At 40.5% G+C, this 17441-nt stretch overlaps 1 protein-coding gene across 1 annotated transcript in view; it reads left to right on the top strand.

Annotated features, from left to right (window-relative positions):
• The first annotated feature begins 8278 nt into the window (after positions 1-8278).
• tbx4 (T-box transcription factor 4) overlaps positions 8279-17441 on the top strand; it is a 36393-nt gene continuing 27230 nt past the window's right edge. Inside the window, exon 1 of the mRNA XM_079559717.1 lies at positions 8279-8383. The gene's annotated coding sequence lies outside the window, so the exon portion shown is untranslated. The remainder of the gene's footprint in view (positions 8384-17441) is intronic.

The following is a 17441-nucleotide window of genomic DNA, read 5'->3' as shown; positions in this document are numbered from 1 at the left end:
AAAAAGGTAATTGCCGGATGTATTTGGTCCCGCTTCAAAGCCTTGCCGTGCACACTCCAGGACAGTAGGGGGCAGTGTGTGCACATGTACCGTCAACATCACAGACTCATGACACAGAAGGAGGTTTTTGTCCCGTTCGCGTTGGCGTACCGGCGGTGAGTTCGGACACAATATTCATGTTTTTGAAGTTTTTCTCTACGGTACCGCAAATACGTCAACACTTCAGCGCTTCTTTAACTTGAAAATAATTTGACTGAAGAACTTGTGTTGGAGTAATATATGTTTTTGTGCTTTTAGTCAAGTAGCCTAATGAAATCAAGTACTTACAGCGACCAAGATAGTGAAGGAAGTAAACAACGAAAACATCCAACACACAGTAGCAGTGTCTAAATACTTTTAGCAATAACTTTCCATCGGTTTATTTATGTGGTATGTGCAACAAAGCCCACAATACTTAGTGCAAGTTTATTACCATAGCCACATTTCTTATAATTTGCCTTAAAACCTTAATAATGCTGATGTATTGACCTACCGTTCATGGATTACATCTCTCGTTATTACAACTTCTATCCGATAATTAATGTTAAAGGGACTAGACAGAGTTAAAAAATGTTAAAACTAAGTAGTTTCCTCCCCCTACATGTTCCCCTACATGTGTAGAATGAGCTCAGACCTGTTCACCACAACTGCCTCTAAAATCCTGCACAGTCACTCAAAAAGCTCATGCACAAGCTTAATATAGAAGGTGCAGTTATTCATATGACCTGAGGTGGCAGTAGTGAGTATAAAATGGCCAACTTGCATCTAGCCCCTTTAAAGTGACATTTTTCTTCTTTATTACAGTGAACAAAACTATAACACCCACTTCCTAAAGGTTCGACCAATTGCAGTTGTAGAAATATAAATATAACGGAGAAGCAGACAGTTAGCACGCGGGCTAGTCCGGAAAGCTTTCATCGTTTGCTAGCTCGTTGTTCAGTGTCTTTTTCCTGTTGCCATAAAAAATTATGAACAATCCATGTTCACTGTTTTCGCTGTTGTCAACAATCAATTTTGGTGACATCAAAGCCTAGTTAGAAATCATGACTAAATATCTACAGACTTTTTTTCTGCGTTGTACTTTAGATTAGCATTAGCGTAAGTGGCCTCTGAGCTAAATGCTAAATCCCTCTTAGTTAAGTTTCTGCTTTTTGTGAGTTGTCTTTGAGTTTTGTTTTTGAAAAGCCTGCGTGGTGTTTTTTACTCTATTTATTGGGTAAAAAGTTACGTACGGCTTTAAAGCGGCAGACTTGTGGACCTCTATCAGAGATTATGACCTCAAATTCTACCGACGCATCTGTTTTTGTTCTAATTAATCCTGGTTTAGCCCCGAAAACATTTCAGACGAGCCAAGTTTGATGCACTTCCACACAGGCTCGCTGCACTTCTATAGAAACCGCCCCGGCAACAGTCTATAAATGTCCGGATTTGTCTGCGAACGCCGAGTAAACAGGCTCAAACCAGGGATGAGTCACGGCCAACACAGACCGAACGAAGCCCCAAAAGTCTGTTTGTTTGGGCCCGGGGCGGGGAACGTATGGAAGGCACAAAAACAACACAACAACGCCGGAATCAATGCAGTTTTACAAGACACATGTGCATTTAAAGGAAATATGCACGGCTCATATCTCCGTTTTAAAATCTTACGAGATTTTAAACGGATAAATCTGGATGTTATGTCAGCTTAGTTGTTTTGATTAGCCTCCGCGATGTCACCAGATTTCCGTCCAGATGATATTCTGGGCACCTCATTGATGTTTTCTGATTAAAAACACTATCTATTTGTTAAAGGCTGTGGTCAGGAGTTTGAACTGACCTTGCGTTATACTTTTAGCTAACAGCATGCTAACATATTATTGACATCATAAGGAACCGACGTTTGCAACAACTCGGACATGCTTGGCTTTGTTCCTTTAAAGGAACAGGCCACCGTTCTACATACTGACATATGTTCTTACCTGAGCTTAGACGAGTTGATGCGTACCTGTCTGGTCTCTGTGCGTGCTAGCTCCAACTTCACCCCTGTTTGGAGCCATAGGAATACATTGGGAGAAGCCAAATGCTAACAACATCTTTGGTCGCTTTGCGTGACTGAGGGCATGCACAAAAAACAGACAGGTACGCATCAACTCGTCTAACCTCGGGCAAGAACATATCCCAGTATGTAAAAATGGTGGCCTGTTCCTTTAAGAGCAGCAGTCTGTGTACAGTGACGGGCCTAGAGAGGAAACGCAGCACTAAAATACACAACAATAATAAAAAAATAAATAAACACACAACCATAGAAGCTACCATAAAAAAAAGTATTTTGGACGTGAACTGAACACTGAACAAATATCATGTTTTGATGGAGTTGAATTATTCAGAAGTGCCAGACCAAAAGGAAAGAAAGAGCTAAGACAGCTATGAAGGTAAGCTAATGTGGCTAACGTTATGCTAGCAGCAGCTAACGCTATCAATTTGCCAGGCATTGTGTCACGCATAATAATAGCTTATAAATAGGCTACATCAGCATTGAAATGGTGCTTTTTATGACTCAAAACAATGGATGCTATTCATGGAAATTGAGTTAATGAATGAGGAGTCTGTTTGCCTGGAGCACCATCTGTAGGCAGCAGTGGGATGGGTCAAGGTAGGGTGAAGGTAGGCCTATACTTTACTATCCCCGTAGGACAACCGGAGTACCCAGAAGGTACTGGAGTAAGAAACAGAAAGCTTCACTTTTAGCCGTCATAATGAAGTCACTTTGAGCCCAGGACAGATTGGGTGATGGATTATGAACTGTCAATGTGAGCGATCAATGTTGTTGACTTCCAGTCTTCCACGGTTTTCGCCGGATGTTTAGGTTGAATGGAGGTAACAGCTGTTCCAGGCCTTTGACCATGTTTTATAAACTCTGTAACAGCGCAAGGGAAGCAATGCCCTGTTTGGGAACATTATGTCAACCTGTCATAGAACTATTAGCCTATAATTGTGTAATTAGCCTATTTGTTTAAAACAGTAAACCGCCTACCACAGCCCCCAGACGTGACAACATGGCGATCGCTCCTGTGGCAGTCAGTGTTTTATACATTAAACTATGTTCAATCTGTCTTGGTTCCCCCTCTCTGTCATGTGCGCGCTCTGGAGAGGTCTTCATTGGCCCGACTCGAGCTCCATGTTGAATAACGCCAGTTGAAGGCCATCCTTAACGCCATCCTCGCACCTCTTTTGGCCCGCGGACTGTACTTCGGACGCCGCCGTGTTCTCCCACTCTCCGCCACTCCGCAGTATTTAGTCTGTTCACTTGACAGTCCGTTTACAGCCAATAACTCACTCGTCAGCGGCGACCAGTGCGCGCCAACGCCCCGAGAATAATTCCCCCGCGATGATTTAGAGCTTTTGGATGAAACGCACCATGCGTAAAGCGCGCAGACTGTCTGTCAGCGAGCGCGGCGCGGCTAACGGCGGCGCGCACTGGCCTCGTGTCATCGGTGGACATTTCAGACGCGCTGGCACCTGATTTATACGCGGTCACGGATACTGGCACCCAGGGGCAGGTATTACTCTATTACATTTACTAAAGTACAGCTTTTCTAAACAGGCCTTAGTGGAGACTAGTTTTATCAATAGCCTATACCTTCACCTGAGTAAAACTATTGAACTGTATAAGGCCGATGCGAAGCAAGCTTCATGTTGACTTACAAAGACTTTGTCTGAAGGCCAGACACTGCAGAGAGAAGAAATATGCATTTAGAGATATCACCTTGAAGCTTTTGGATGATTACTGACACAAATGAGACTACATTCTGTTCCAATTTTCAGGGGGGACTTTTTGTTAGGTCCTAAATTATGTAGACATTCAATAATATTCAAAACTGTTTTTTTGTTGTTGCAAAGACTAAACATGATGTCGAACAGTGCTTCCTAAAAACGTCAAAAATAATAAGTTTGAGACTGGGACATTTAATGGCACGATAAGTGAGATTAAGATGTGCAGTATTTTGAAAGAAAAAAAATCCCCCTTTGTTAAATTTTCCACACGGAATCAGTTTAACAATGAACTCCCTATTTTGAAGATTTCGGTAGATTATTTATTTGTTTCCAGATTTGGGAAGAAATGTTTTACATTGATGTTAGATTTTCCCCATTTTGTGGTGAAGAAGCAAACATTGTCCATGGACTAACACTAGCAAAAAACAAGAGGAAAAAGTGGAGAAAAGAGCCGTGGGACAACTCCATTAGCAGCTGGTTCACTGCGATACATGCGCATTGAGTTGTTTTTGAAGATTTCGTTTGGTTATTATTTGTTTCCAGGTGAAAATTTGTTCAGAGAAAAAACTGACCCAAGACCTGAAAAAGAACAAAAAGTTTTACTTCGTGTCTCCTTATAGGATTAAAGCTTTATCTCTTTATGTTCCTTTAATCATCTTTTGACGCGCAGTTACTTAAATGTTTGGATGACTGTTTTCCCCCTCCACGTGCTTAAATTCCTGTAAAGTAAGTAGTTTTTGTTTTTTTTTAATTTTTCAATTTTTTGTTATTGGGTAAATAGATCAGTTACTACCCACCTCTGCGCGTTTGCACGTGCTTTAAACGCGCTCTACGGTCAGAGGCTGCGCGGTCATGTTCGGGCCGCTTCCACAGAAGTTTCAATAGTTAAACTTAACTTGCTGCTTATATAGACCAATGGTTATAGACTACAGCGTCAAAACGACATCAGCACAGGCCTGCAAAGGGCAAAGCAACGTGAACTCACCACCAACAAAAAGTGGAATAAGTCGTTCTAAAATACAGTAATTGAGGCAAACGAGAGCGCGCGGTGCCTGTGCTGAAGTGTATCCAAGGATTTTACGCACGAGTTAGCTTCATTGAAAGGCTAATTCACAAACAGGTAGGCACTAAGTAAACTGCTGTTCTGAAGGTTAAATCTTAATCTGTGTGGCTAAGTATGAGGCTGTTTCACTTTTCAAGTGTTTGGTTCTAAAATGCGTAAAACAGAAATTGTTTTTCGGCCTGCGGTAAAGGATGCTCAAAGCATATTGTAAAAGTTGTTTTCCTGTGTGTAGTAGTAGTAGTAGTAGTAGTAGTAGTAGTAGTAGTAGTAGCCTATTAGCAGCATGAATCGCTGTTATCGCTTGACCTATATCTCAGAGAAGGAGTGTTCAAGTCGTCATCTGAACTGGTGTTTGGCAAAGCCTTCGTGTTCCCCACGAATCCTTTTGTCATGTTTGTGAAATTGTTTGAGATCAAACTGCATGGAACAGTACTTTTCAGGGGAATTATTGTATTTATTTACATAGACTTTATGATGGGAACTGTGTTTTTCTGTCTTCGTCCAGTATTAGTAATGTTTTGCACATCACTGCCATTTTCTGTGATTCTTCAAACATTCTTGTTATTATGTGAAATTTTAAGATAATTCATTTCATGCACAAGTATGACTACTCTTAATAACCCCGTACAAATGACGACTTTAACGATCTGTCTATAAGATAGACTATATATAAAAATAAGACAGGATTCTACAGTAGCCTATTTCTATTTGACTAAATGTCGCAGTGAAAATTTGTCAAAAAAGACACAAAACAAATTGAAGATGAAAATGCATACTAAGTGTTCGGTGCCATGTGCTGTGGTTTGGGCGCTTATGAGGGCGGCGTTGTGCGTAAAAGGGAAAAGGCGACAAGGAAAAGGAAGCTATTTAACATAAAACAGACCGGAGCTGTTTGAGAGAATATTAGCAGGCAATAAGGCGATATTGGTTTGACAAATCGCCACTTCTGGGGTAATATGAGCGGTGTGTTAGTGACGCGCTGTGCGTAAAAGCCCAAAAAAAACAAAAACTGTTTACTCCGCAGGCCACGCTTGAACCATGTCGTTTAAGTGACTGAATATTACGCTTTGCTCTAACATTTTGGCACATATTTGTCTCTAAGTGAGGCCCACGAGCAGTTATGGAACGCAAGGGCTATATATATATATATATATATTAGTTGTTTAAAAAAAAGTATATATATATATATATATATATATATATATATATATATATATAGTAGTATAGTATATATATACCAGCGAAAAGGCTGCTTTTGATTTATGCGTCTGCGCATAGAAGGCGAAATAAACCAAATGCCCCAATGTTTGGTGTGAATGCGTTGCACCTCAAATGTTTAATTCTATAAAAACGTGCCGTGCGTGACAAAGCTGCTGCTGACGCGGATGACATCAAGAGAGGCGAATTGGCCTTGAAAGACAACTCGGGGTTGGGATTGGTTGTGGGAGAATTGCGAACTGAAGTAGCCAAATAGTAAAAGTATCAGATGGATCCACTTTCAAATGCAGGAATAGGAAGTACCTAAAAGTGTTTGAAACAGATTTTTGAAAGGGCTAAAGGGGAAGTACTTGATGTTTTTTACTGTTACGTTCCACCGCTGGATAACTCAGGGGTCGCACTTTGAAAATGATAATGTGATAATGAAAAGCGAATATGGGCAATAAAATGTTCGGCTCCTAAGTGGTTTTGAACATGTGGAAACCTTCATATAACGTTTTCAGTAACATTACAATATACAATGCGTGTTTTGGAGAAGAAAAGTATTGCATAATTACAACTTTCTCAAGTCCGCCCTCAAACTGCTCCCACTTTTGGTATTGAGGTCACCCAGTTTGCCTCACTTGCAAACTGAAACTGTTCATAGGTTGTATAAGCTAAAAATATACGCATTTTCGAAGTTGCCCCACTTAAGGCATGTGTTGAATGAAAATGGCCTTACACATGTTTATTGTGGGATGACGCTGCGCAAAAACGCATTTGGAATTTGTGATTTTGCCACTCCATCAGACAAAGGCCCACAGTCGCAGCTTGTTATTGTGCTGAAAGCGAGACCCTGCAGGTATAGGGACATTTAGAGTCAGTTTGAAACGGGGGAAAACAACAGCACGTTTTATTTTCACCCATTTTTTATATGGAGAAAAAAAAGCGTAAAAATGGCCAAACCGCGCATTAAATGTCCCATATTTGTGGTGACGACTTTGGAGAATGGATACAGTTTAGGATTAGAAGGTTTCATTTTTTGACAAAGCCTAAACTTTGTTGACATTTTGGAAAGATTTTTGCATGATACCAGTTTAGTCTGAGAGCAGTTAGGCCAGTGGTTCAACTTCTCACGGCAAGTATAGCACCAGGTCTGCAAGATCAATCCAGGAAAGATAGATCTAAATTTGACTAAATTATGGCAGTAAAAATGTCTAAACCAACTTAGATGCAAGTTCCCATTGGTATTCACTTTGGAGAGACCCTGAACTATTGTAAAATAATGTGCACTTCAGTAGTTCACTTTCAACAAACATTTTGACAAGGTCCCTTTGTAAAAATGTGCCACAATAGCATCCTTTAACCCCTTACCCCCCGCCTTAACCGAGCGCATTTTCTCCAGTTCAGTTTTACCCAAATCTAAAAGCCCAGGCCAGAGTGACGCGTTTTGTCACATTATTATGTGTTTTCGTCTCTTTTTCGTATTGGTTTCGTTGGCTTTTTTTGTCCATTTTTGTTGCTTCCTTCATCGCTTTTTTTCCTTGCTCTCTTTTGCTTTTTCATCACTTTTAATCGTGTTTTTGTCGCTCTTTTGTTGCTTTTTTTTTTTTTTTTACTTTATTTTGTATTTTCATCCTCGTTTTCGATGCTGTTTTGACGCTTCCCCCCACCATGAAGCTTTTAGTTCTCCTGTTCCAAACCAAACCGGAGAACATGTGCTCGGCTCAGGTGGGGGGTAAGGGGTTAAACTCGACTGCACTTTGGGATAAGAGCTAACATTTTAATTCTGCCTCGGCTATATTTTTTCCTCAAATACTGACACGGTTTAGCTAAACAAAAATAAAAAATAAAAAGAGCGACTTGTCACGATTTCAGTGAGATCGGTCGCGCCGGGAAGCCAATCGGCGACGCCGCGCGCTCCAGCGAATCCAATCCGCCCGAGGGGCCGTGTTCTCCGGCTCGGCCTCAGAGCGGGGCCCGGCGGACAAGCCCCATCCTCCGCCATTACAACATCCACACTCACACACACACGCACACGCACTCTCCCACGGCCTCGGTGTGTGCGTGAGCGCGTGGTCGTGTGTCCGAAAGGCGGAGGGAAAAACATCTCCGGACTGCTCATGCGCAGAGAGAGGTCGGGCTTCGGGAGTAGGAGGAGGAGGGCGGGGGGGGGACAGCTGCGGAGAGCGGGGGGGGGGGGGGGGGGGAGAGATACGATCGAAGAGCGGACAGACCACACGATCCGACCCGCGATAGACACGTCCCGGACGCGGCGCGAGAGGGAGAGAGCGAGGCCGGCGAGTGATGGAGCGAGGGACGTGACGGGAGGTACGCACGGCGCGCGGCTGTTTTGCGGATTTAGCGGCGCGTGTTTGCAGATGCAGAGGTTTACAGTGAAGGTTTTTAAGGTTGTGAGGCCGAAATGTTTGTGGTAAATCGGAGGGGAAAAAAATGTTGTCCGTAGTATTTTTTTAGGCTGCAGCTTGTGCGTGATCGTATTTGGGGCCCGTGCATGTCTGGCTTCTGCGAACAAACATTGGGTGTATTATTGCGTAAAATATCGTGGCCTTTAAAAAAAAAGAAAAAAAAAAAGGACATATCTTGCTTATTTATTCTCATCAAAACATCTTGCTCTAGGTTCGTAACTGAAAGAAGAGAATTAGGCTGCTTTTTGTAATCCCGATCAGAGCTAAATATTCCTGCGGGCCTGCAGAAACCGTACACATGAACAAGTTTAAAGCCACACTGCGGAAGATTTCAGGTCGACTATGTGTCGCTAAACCTAGCCTTCAAAGTCAAAACGATGCTAAACATGCTAACGATGATCAGTCAGACACCGACGATGCTTTTTTTCTACAGTGGGTTCAAAATAAAGCATTTGGAAGAGGACTCCGTGTATTGCTATGATAAAGCTTGAAATTAAAAGATGACCGCAGAGACGGTGGCGATGTCCCGCTCCCGGCGACGACATTTCGAGTCATTTCCACTAGTTTTCATAATAGACATAAATGCTTGTATTTTGTTGTCTGGGTCAAATGTTCCGCAGTGTGGATTTCGGGGTCATTTTCCCGCTGTGCTTTAGTCTATAACATCGAGCGTGTGTGTGTGTGTGTGTGTGTGTGTGTGTGTGTGTTAGCAAACAGCTCCGAGCTACACGGCCTCAGAAGAGTTCACACAATTCTCCTCCATTATAACCTGAATATCTGTACGTTTCAGTGCGAGAAGGAGCAGGATCCATGTTCCGAAAACCTGACGCGCTCATGTCTGCTGGCTGTTGTTTGCCTAAAGTTTGAGTTTGTGCGTGTGTGTTGTAAAAACAGAAAATGATTTGGTCTGGTGAAGTAGACTCCATGGCAGTTTGTTATTTTGACTCTTCTGGAGATCGTTCTAAAGAGCTGATAGTGCTGGACTTTGCGCTGCAGTTTGGTGATGTCGTGTTAGTGTTAGTTACTTTCGATACTTTCAACCGCAAAAGATAGTCATTTCCACTTCCACTTCCTGGGCAGACTGATGTAAACGTGTGTTGGGGAAATTTACATCACAAGGGCTATTTAAAAACGAACTCAAACAGTGCCCTGCTTGTTACGCACATACGAGAGGACTGACTTTCCAAAAAGCTGTTCTGAGTTTGAGAATCCTGCTCTGCCGACCGACGGCTGACTGTGGTTTCAGAACTCAGGGTTTGAAACAGCAAACGGAGATCGTATTGTCAAAGAAAATATGGTAATGGTGAAATAAGCATTATTTTTCTTTTATTCAATGATTGAAGAGGCCTGAGGGCATAATTCATCATTGTGTTGAGATATACAATAGATGCTTCGCTTGGAGAATTTCGGATCCATCTATTGTTTGTCAATTAAGTTGTTTAAAAACAAAAGGAGTGAGTAAATTAATCAGTTAGTTTAGCTAACTTTACTTTCTAACATTTCTATAATTGTTTATCAGCACATGGTCACGTTTCTGGTGTCACAGAAATGCTACAAAACTAGCCTGCGAGCTCAGTGTACCACGGCTAGAAACGAAACTCAGGTATAAGGCCTTGAACCCTTTTAGAAGTGGTGCATCTCCGCAGACGTTACCCGTACACTTATACTATAGGGTTAAGGTTAGTCCTTTGAAACTACAGGACTGTGTGCCTAGTCCTGTAAATGTGACCCAAATCTGTAAATCTCTATAAATGGATTTTTTTTTCCCTATCACATCTGGATAATTATTGCTTTATTTTATTCTTTAGTTTGAATTGCAGCGACACTAAAAGAACATAAATGAAGACCTTTGCACTCAAAAAATGGATTATATCAAACTGACATTTTTGGGTCACTGACGTTTTACAATTTTCAAATGCCCCAAAAATAAAAACGCAGTAGAAAGTCAGCTTTAGCATTTGGGGAACATTAATCTGTACATTCTATTTAAGAATGGGCCCTGCTCATTTATTTTTACATAATTAGTTTTTTCCTGCTTTTAACATTGGGAATGTGTTGAAAATGTAACTCGGTCTTTTTCTAAATTTCAAATAGATTGAATGTGAATTATATTTTTTCCAAATTTTTTCTCCGTCTTGTCTTTTGGCAATCGATCTTAACACTTTGAGGCATTTCTGATATTCATAACTAGAATTGTTGTGGCTTGAGGTGGAGGACGCATAAATCTCAGTGTGGCGTCACAAACCCACTTTTACTTTTACTTGAAGGATATTTATAGAGCAGAGCGTGGACGGACTGAAGTCGGGACTGCTGAAAAGAGCTTTGAAAAGCCCAATCTTTGTTCTATTTGGTTCGTATTGGACTGTTTTTCTCAATTGCTGTTTGGAAAAGGAAAGAAACATGGCAGTGTTTTGTATTCTTATATTTAGCACATGGACTGTGGGAAAAGAGAGCGGGAAGCAGCCGTTTGACGGCGAGAATCCCAAATGTTTTTGTTGTAAACGTGACTTTATCTTTACGAGTGCGCACTTTAGTCGTCTCTGTGGTTTACTGTCAGCTCCAGAGGGATGTGTTTACAGGAGAGGCTGAGAGAGAAGCAGCACAGCGGCGTCAGTTACAGAGTGAAAGACAGTGGGGTGTGAAAGCTGAGGGAAAACGTTCTGACATGGCTCATGCATGTGGAGATTCAAACAAACTGAGGTTAAATAAAACCTTTGGTCAGTTTGAAGAAGAAACGGTGCAAAATGTCATGAAAAAGTCTTCTGTCCAACTGTTTAGCATCATGGGGCCGGATCGAACATCCTTGGCACGTGGAACCATTCAGTTCCACGTGCCGATTAATTTCCAACAAATTCTGTAGAAAAACGGAACACCAGCTGTGAAAAAGCTGCAGTTTCGAAGCAAATGAGTAATGATGGTAAACACAGATCAAAATGCACAGCTGACGTTCTCAAAGCTGCAGGTTGAAGGTTTTGTCGTGGCCTTCACAGTTTCCAGACTGAAACATCAGTCCAGATATCTCTCAGCAGACTTTTGTAAGGAAGAAAGACTCAGTAAAGTGTTTAACTGTGCAGATGCCCAAACCCTTGATGTAGCTTTTTTACTGTGATGTTATTTTGAAATAATAAACGATGAAAGATTTTGAAGCAGCAAAGTCATTTTTCATGACAATTATTTGTACGTTCTTCTTTGAAGGCTTTTTAAAGTAACTGCAGTACTTCTTAGTCACGCAGTAAACCTGCAAGTGGCACAAAAGCAGAAGTTTCTGCAATTTGCATGTCATTTTATGTCTACATGTACGTGCCAGATTTTCTCAAGGTGTGAAAGTGGAAGGTTCTCCAGGCAGCTGCCCCAACTCGATTCTAGCTCTCACAATACCTGAGCCTTGTGAGATGGACCTGGCAGTGTTTTTTCTCCTTGTCTGGGTGCAAACTTTCCACATCAGCTCGGAAATTGGCGGGAATTCTTGCAACGTTTATGAGAAATGTATTATTAGGAATTAGTGCTATTACTGCTTTTACTTCATGACCACTTTTAAAACTACTACGGTATTACCTGTGTACAAGTATTATGAAGCCCAGTACTGTTTGTCACATGGGCTGGTTGTTACATTGCTTTTTAAGGCTGGAGGGCACCAGGATTTGATACAGTTTTGAACAGAAAAAAATACAAATATTGTAGCTGAAACATATTCATGTATTTTTTATTTTTTTCTTACATGAAATAACTACAGTCAAAACTACAGTCTTCATAAGTTAGATTTTTTTCATTATAGTTGTTTCAGGGTTTTCTCAATATCAACTTATTTTTAAACTTTGAAATGTAGGCGTTTGACAAGAGCAGAATGTTTTTGTTTCTGAAAGCAGTAGTTGAAGGTGTGACCGCTAACGGAAACAGTTTGTCACGTGGTCAGGTGGGGCAGGGGTTGGTCGTCACAGGACCACACCTCTAATTACCCAGAATGCCCTACTGTCTGGAACTGTTCTGGCGAGGTCCCTGCTGGTGAATGTACAGTTAGCGGGAGGAATTTCAGTCATTACTGAGTGATTTTTCTTTATGTCAATTGTTTGCTAAATTCATGTTTACAATAAAATACAAATTACAAACATGAAGGACAATGGAGCGCTTTGTGACGACCTGCTCCTATACAATATCATTTATTCATGGTGTCTTCAAGAATTTTAGTCATTTTAGTCAAATTGTTGCTCTTACTTTTGGTATTTGTACCTCTTGTAGTTCTTTGCAGTGTTTAAAGACCTTTGTGGTATTTATTCTATAGATGTATTTTTTTAATCTTTAAGTACTTCTGTTCATGTGCTCCAGTCCTTTTCTTCAACTTACAGTACTGTATGTCGTATTCCAATGAATGATGTACTTTGGATTAATGCATTTTGCAAAATTCCGCTTTCTGCTTTAAGTTGTATGTAAGTGTGACTGGGAAGTTCTGTTGATGAGCAGCGGACTCAACAAACAAAGTGTGACAACCAGCCCTGGTCTCCACTACTACTATTGTTGCTTCTACTACTACTACTACTACTACTACTACTACTACTACTACTACTACTATTGGTACTTCTATTGTTGAGCATGTACACTGGGGGATTCCCTACATTTTTCAGCTCATGACACGACCGACCAACCCCACATATTTGACAACCTGTTAGCAGCGTGTATTGTGCTCTTCCTGGGTAGGCAGGTGAGCGAGGACCTGGAATAGGAAATGGAAACTGGAACTGTCTTTTACATCCACTATTTTTACTTCTAGCTTCACTACTCTGTGTTTTGTGTTCTGTGTTGCACGTCAGCGCCGAGAAAAGAATCCTAGTTTCGGATTTTGATACTACCACTACTACTACTACTACTACTACTACTATGACTACTACTACTATGACTACTACTACTATGACTACTACTACTACTACGTCTACTACTACTACTACTATGACTACTATCTACTTGTGCTGTAGACAAACCGGTTTTAAGAATTGACCCACGGTCTCATGACGTGTTTGTGCTGAAGACTGAAGAAACTCCGTCCAAAATAATAATCCGATGTGCAGAGAGCAGATCTTATACATTTTCACATAATTGCATAACGTTGCCAAGGGAAGAGTCCCAAAAGAAGCATGTGCGTTTGTTATGTCACGGTGTAAACAAAAGTGAAAGTGAGTGACACATAAAAATCCTAATTGAGACTATTTTGTAGAATGTCTTTAGAAAACATTTACAGCAGTTTTCTTCTTTTAGATATTGATAATTATAATACTATTTTGTGGCCTATTTAGGATTTTAAAATTATTATGTTATTATTTTTTACATTTTCTTCCTTATTTTCGATAATGGTGAATAATTGTAAAATCCTTGTACCTGCTCATTCCGAGCCGACGAGAGTTCCAGAATGATACAACATGAGTTTTTACTGAGAACCTTTCTGAAGCCGTCCGAGCAGAGAGTCCCCTCTGAGGAGTGTGTGTGGAGTGTGTGTCCCTGAGTGGGACGTCCCGCTGGAGGACGGGCTCAGCCTGTTCACAGTTCAGACCAGAAACATTCTGCGTCTGATCCCACTTTCACAAAGACATTAGTGTTTTATAATTCTGTTTTGAGATTCTATTTGAAAGTTAGTTTGTGCTTTCAGTCCCTGTGATGACAGTGTGATGTTATTCTGGAGTTACTCCTCTGGAAAACTCACTCTTCTATACACAAACTACAGCTCGAGAAGATCAATATAACACTTTATTTATATAGCACTTAAACAACAGTGCTTCACAGTGCACAGATACAAAAGATATAGATAAAAACAATACATTACAAAAGGTCATTCAGAAATAAGTCTAAGAAAAATGTCACTTTACTAAATTCCTCAAAAGATTAATATAGCTGTAATTTTAGCTTCAATGTATCATTTAAAAAAAAAACAGTAAAAAACACAGAAGCCAAATCACTGAGTAAATCATTTTTAATTGGATTTTTAAACGTGCAGAGGAGGTCACCAACTTAGTGACCCTGAACAATAAGTGGCTAAGTGAGTAAAAGATTAAAGTGCTGTTCTGAAAAGTAACAACAGTCCTTACTCGTTACAAATGGTCCTAAACAAAGGCGCTTGAATGTCTGTTACGACATATAGGTGGATAAAAGGAGGTGCAGACCGAGGTGCAGACCGAGGTGCAGTGTGTGCCGGAGTTCGGGACGTCCCGTTACAGGCGTCTGGACGGTGCAGATTTCCGGGCGATGACACACGTGTGAGAGACGGTCCGCAGAGGAGCTCGCGCTCTCGGATATGAAGACTGTCCTCTGTGAGATTCACTACGTTACACAGTCGTCTGTACTCCAGCTGTTCCCGGAGAGGGAAGAGACTCTCGGGAAGGGAAAACCACCTAGTGTGAGTCGCTGTTTGGTCATAGTAAAAAATGAGGAATGTGAAAATAGTGGAAAGTAGCAAATATCAAGCATATTTTTGAAGAGCATCTAAGTGTAGATCTGCAGTTACAGCGTGGGCGGAGGAAGACTGAACACAGCCTTCTTTTGCATCATTTCCAACGCAAAGAAATCAAGTCCATGGGAAAAACATACACTTTATAAATGACAGGTGCAATGACAGGAGCTTTCACTGTAACATAGGTAGCACCGATACCACTTTTTCTAAAACCGAAACGAGTACGAGTACTTTGATTGAAGTACTTGCCGATACCGAATACTGATACGTATACAAGGCATTATCTTTTTCACAGCAGATTAGTTTGTAGTTAGTTAATTTACTCATTTACATTTTCTTGAGTAAAGTAGGCGACACTTTTAAGAGAAGCTATATCAGAATTGTGCATTTTTTTTTCTCAATATAATTACATTTTAATTGCACTGTCCATCATAGACAGAACAGCTCATGTCCAAAAGCTTTTCAATGTTGATGTTGTGATTTATTCATTGATGCATTTTTATTCAATAATAGTATTGAGATGCTCTCTTTTCGCCTTTACTTCAGCTCCGTGTGGATTTGAACTTATCCAGTAGCAACAGCGTGATTGGTTTGTTGCAGCTCATTTTGACTCAATATAAACATGCTGTATCTCTTTAATTTGGATTTTCTGAGGACTTTTTAGTTGCTGGGTTACTTTTTCAGATGAATAAGCCCCTGGGCATAAAACGGCGTAAGAATCGTCAAAACTGTTAGCCGCGTGTTAGCGGCTAGTTTAGCAACAATAGCCTGTTTCTTGTAAACACTGCAGACTCCACGCTGTAGCACTAACAACATTTAGCTCTGGTTAAATCCAGCAGACTCTGGTTTAGGGAGTGTCGTCTGTAATAAAGTCAGCTCTATGTGGAATATTGGATTTACACACAGTTTGTTGCTCTTTTCTCTCCTCACCTGAGAGGTGCAGGCCACACATCAAGTGGTATCGGGACCTCATTAATGAGTGCGAGTATGAGAACAATCATGTGGTATTTCGCTTCACATGCAAATGACAAAATACCTGATCTGTTTTATTCACAAAAAAGCTAAACATTTACACATATTTAGTTCACCATTAGGCGAAAAGTCTTGTGAATATTAAGTGTCTGATGTGGCATATCTTCAGGACGGACATTTGAAGTCATTTGGAATTTTCGATCAAAAGCTGCCATATTTTTGATACATTTCAGAAGTAACTCTGACACGGCTTTGCTCACAGTGTCCTCCAGTCTGTTTCTGCTTCAGATGATGATTTGTAAAAGCATTTTGGACAAAGCAATAGACAGGTTGGAGAGTTCCCATGACATTTTTTGCCAGGCGAGAGAGTTTCAAAGCCGGTGAGTCAGATGCAGGTGGTCGTGTCCAGGAGCCTCATGTTCATAAACAACACTAACATCACCACCACACAACATGACCGTCATGGTTCCACAGCAGTCGTCCAGTCACAGAGTTATGAGCCGAGAGGCAGAACTCATGGGTGTGACCTCCGCTTTGCACAACGCGAGCGTGTGTGAGGACGAGGGAGATTTTGCAATGATTCAGTGTTTCTTTCCACAGATTTGAGCTCTTTAAGCGGCTCACAGTTTTGGACTTCACAATGTTAGTAATGTTTTTGCCAAAGGATTTTTTCAATATCTAATTCCTCGCCTGGTTAGTGTGTTTTTTATTTCACATGATAAATAGGCATATAGTTACATTTACTCATGTACTTAATGGGACTAGATGGAGTTTAAAAATGTTAAAATATTTTCCTCCCCTGTAGATTGAGCTCAGACCTGTTCACCACAACTGCCTCTAAAATCCTGCACTGTCACTCAAAAAGGTGTCATGCACGGGCTTAATATAGAGACTGCAGTTACACATAAGACCTGAGGTGAGGTAAGGTGGCAGTATTGAGCATAAAATGACCAACTTACATCTAGTTTCTTTAAGAAACTGTACTTTTTCAAGTCGTTTTAAACAGTACTTTTTTACTTCTACTTGAGTAATATCAAAATAAAGTATCTGTACTCTAGTCACCGATGACACTGTGTATGTATTTTGTGTTTCATTTCCTTAATTCTTCACAAGGATTCGTTTGCTTTTGTTTTTATGGGATTTTATTTGAAAATATAGTAAATCATTTCACATTATTTCCTGTTTTGTTTCTCATCAGTTCTTTACTGAAACATCAATCAAAATTACAATTACTCACAGTAATTTTTTACTCTTGAGTACATATTTATATATTGTTTATATTTTATAGTGACTCTACCTTTGTTAATAACCAGCTCATTCAAAAACTTCCCAAATCACTTTGTAAATAATAATAATGTAAATCAGACTTGTATGTTTAAACCTGGCATTATTCAGATTGTGTTGATGAAAATATAATAGATATATATAAGATATTTATACGGTAGTACTAAATGTCTTAAAACATTAAATAAAGACTTTTTCACATGGATATCAGTAAGTGTGTAGCCCACTTTGTGTAATCATCAGCCTGTCAGTTCAACGTGGTTTCAAGTGT

This window comes from Gobius niger (assembly GCF_951799975.1).
Source record: "Gobius niger genome assembly, chromosome: 1".
Lineage (NCBI taxonomy): Eukaryota > Metazoa > Chordata > Actinopteri > Gobiiformes > Gobiidae > Gobius > Gobius niger.
This window is presented reverse-complemented; position numbering and strand designations above follow the sequence as displayed.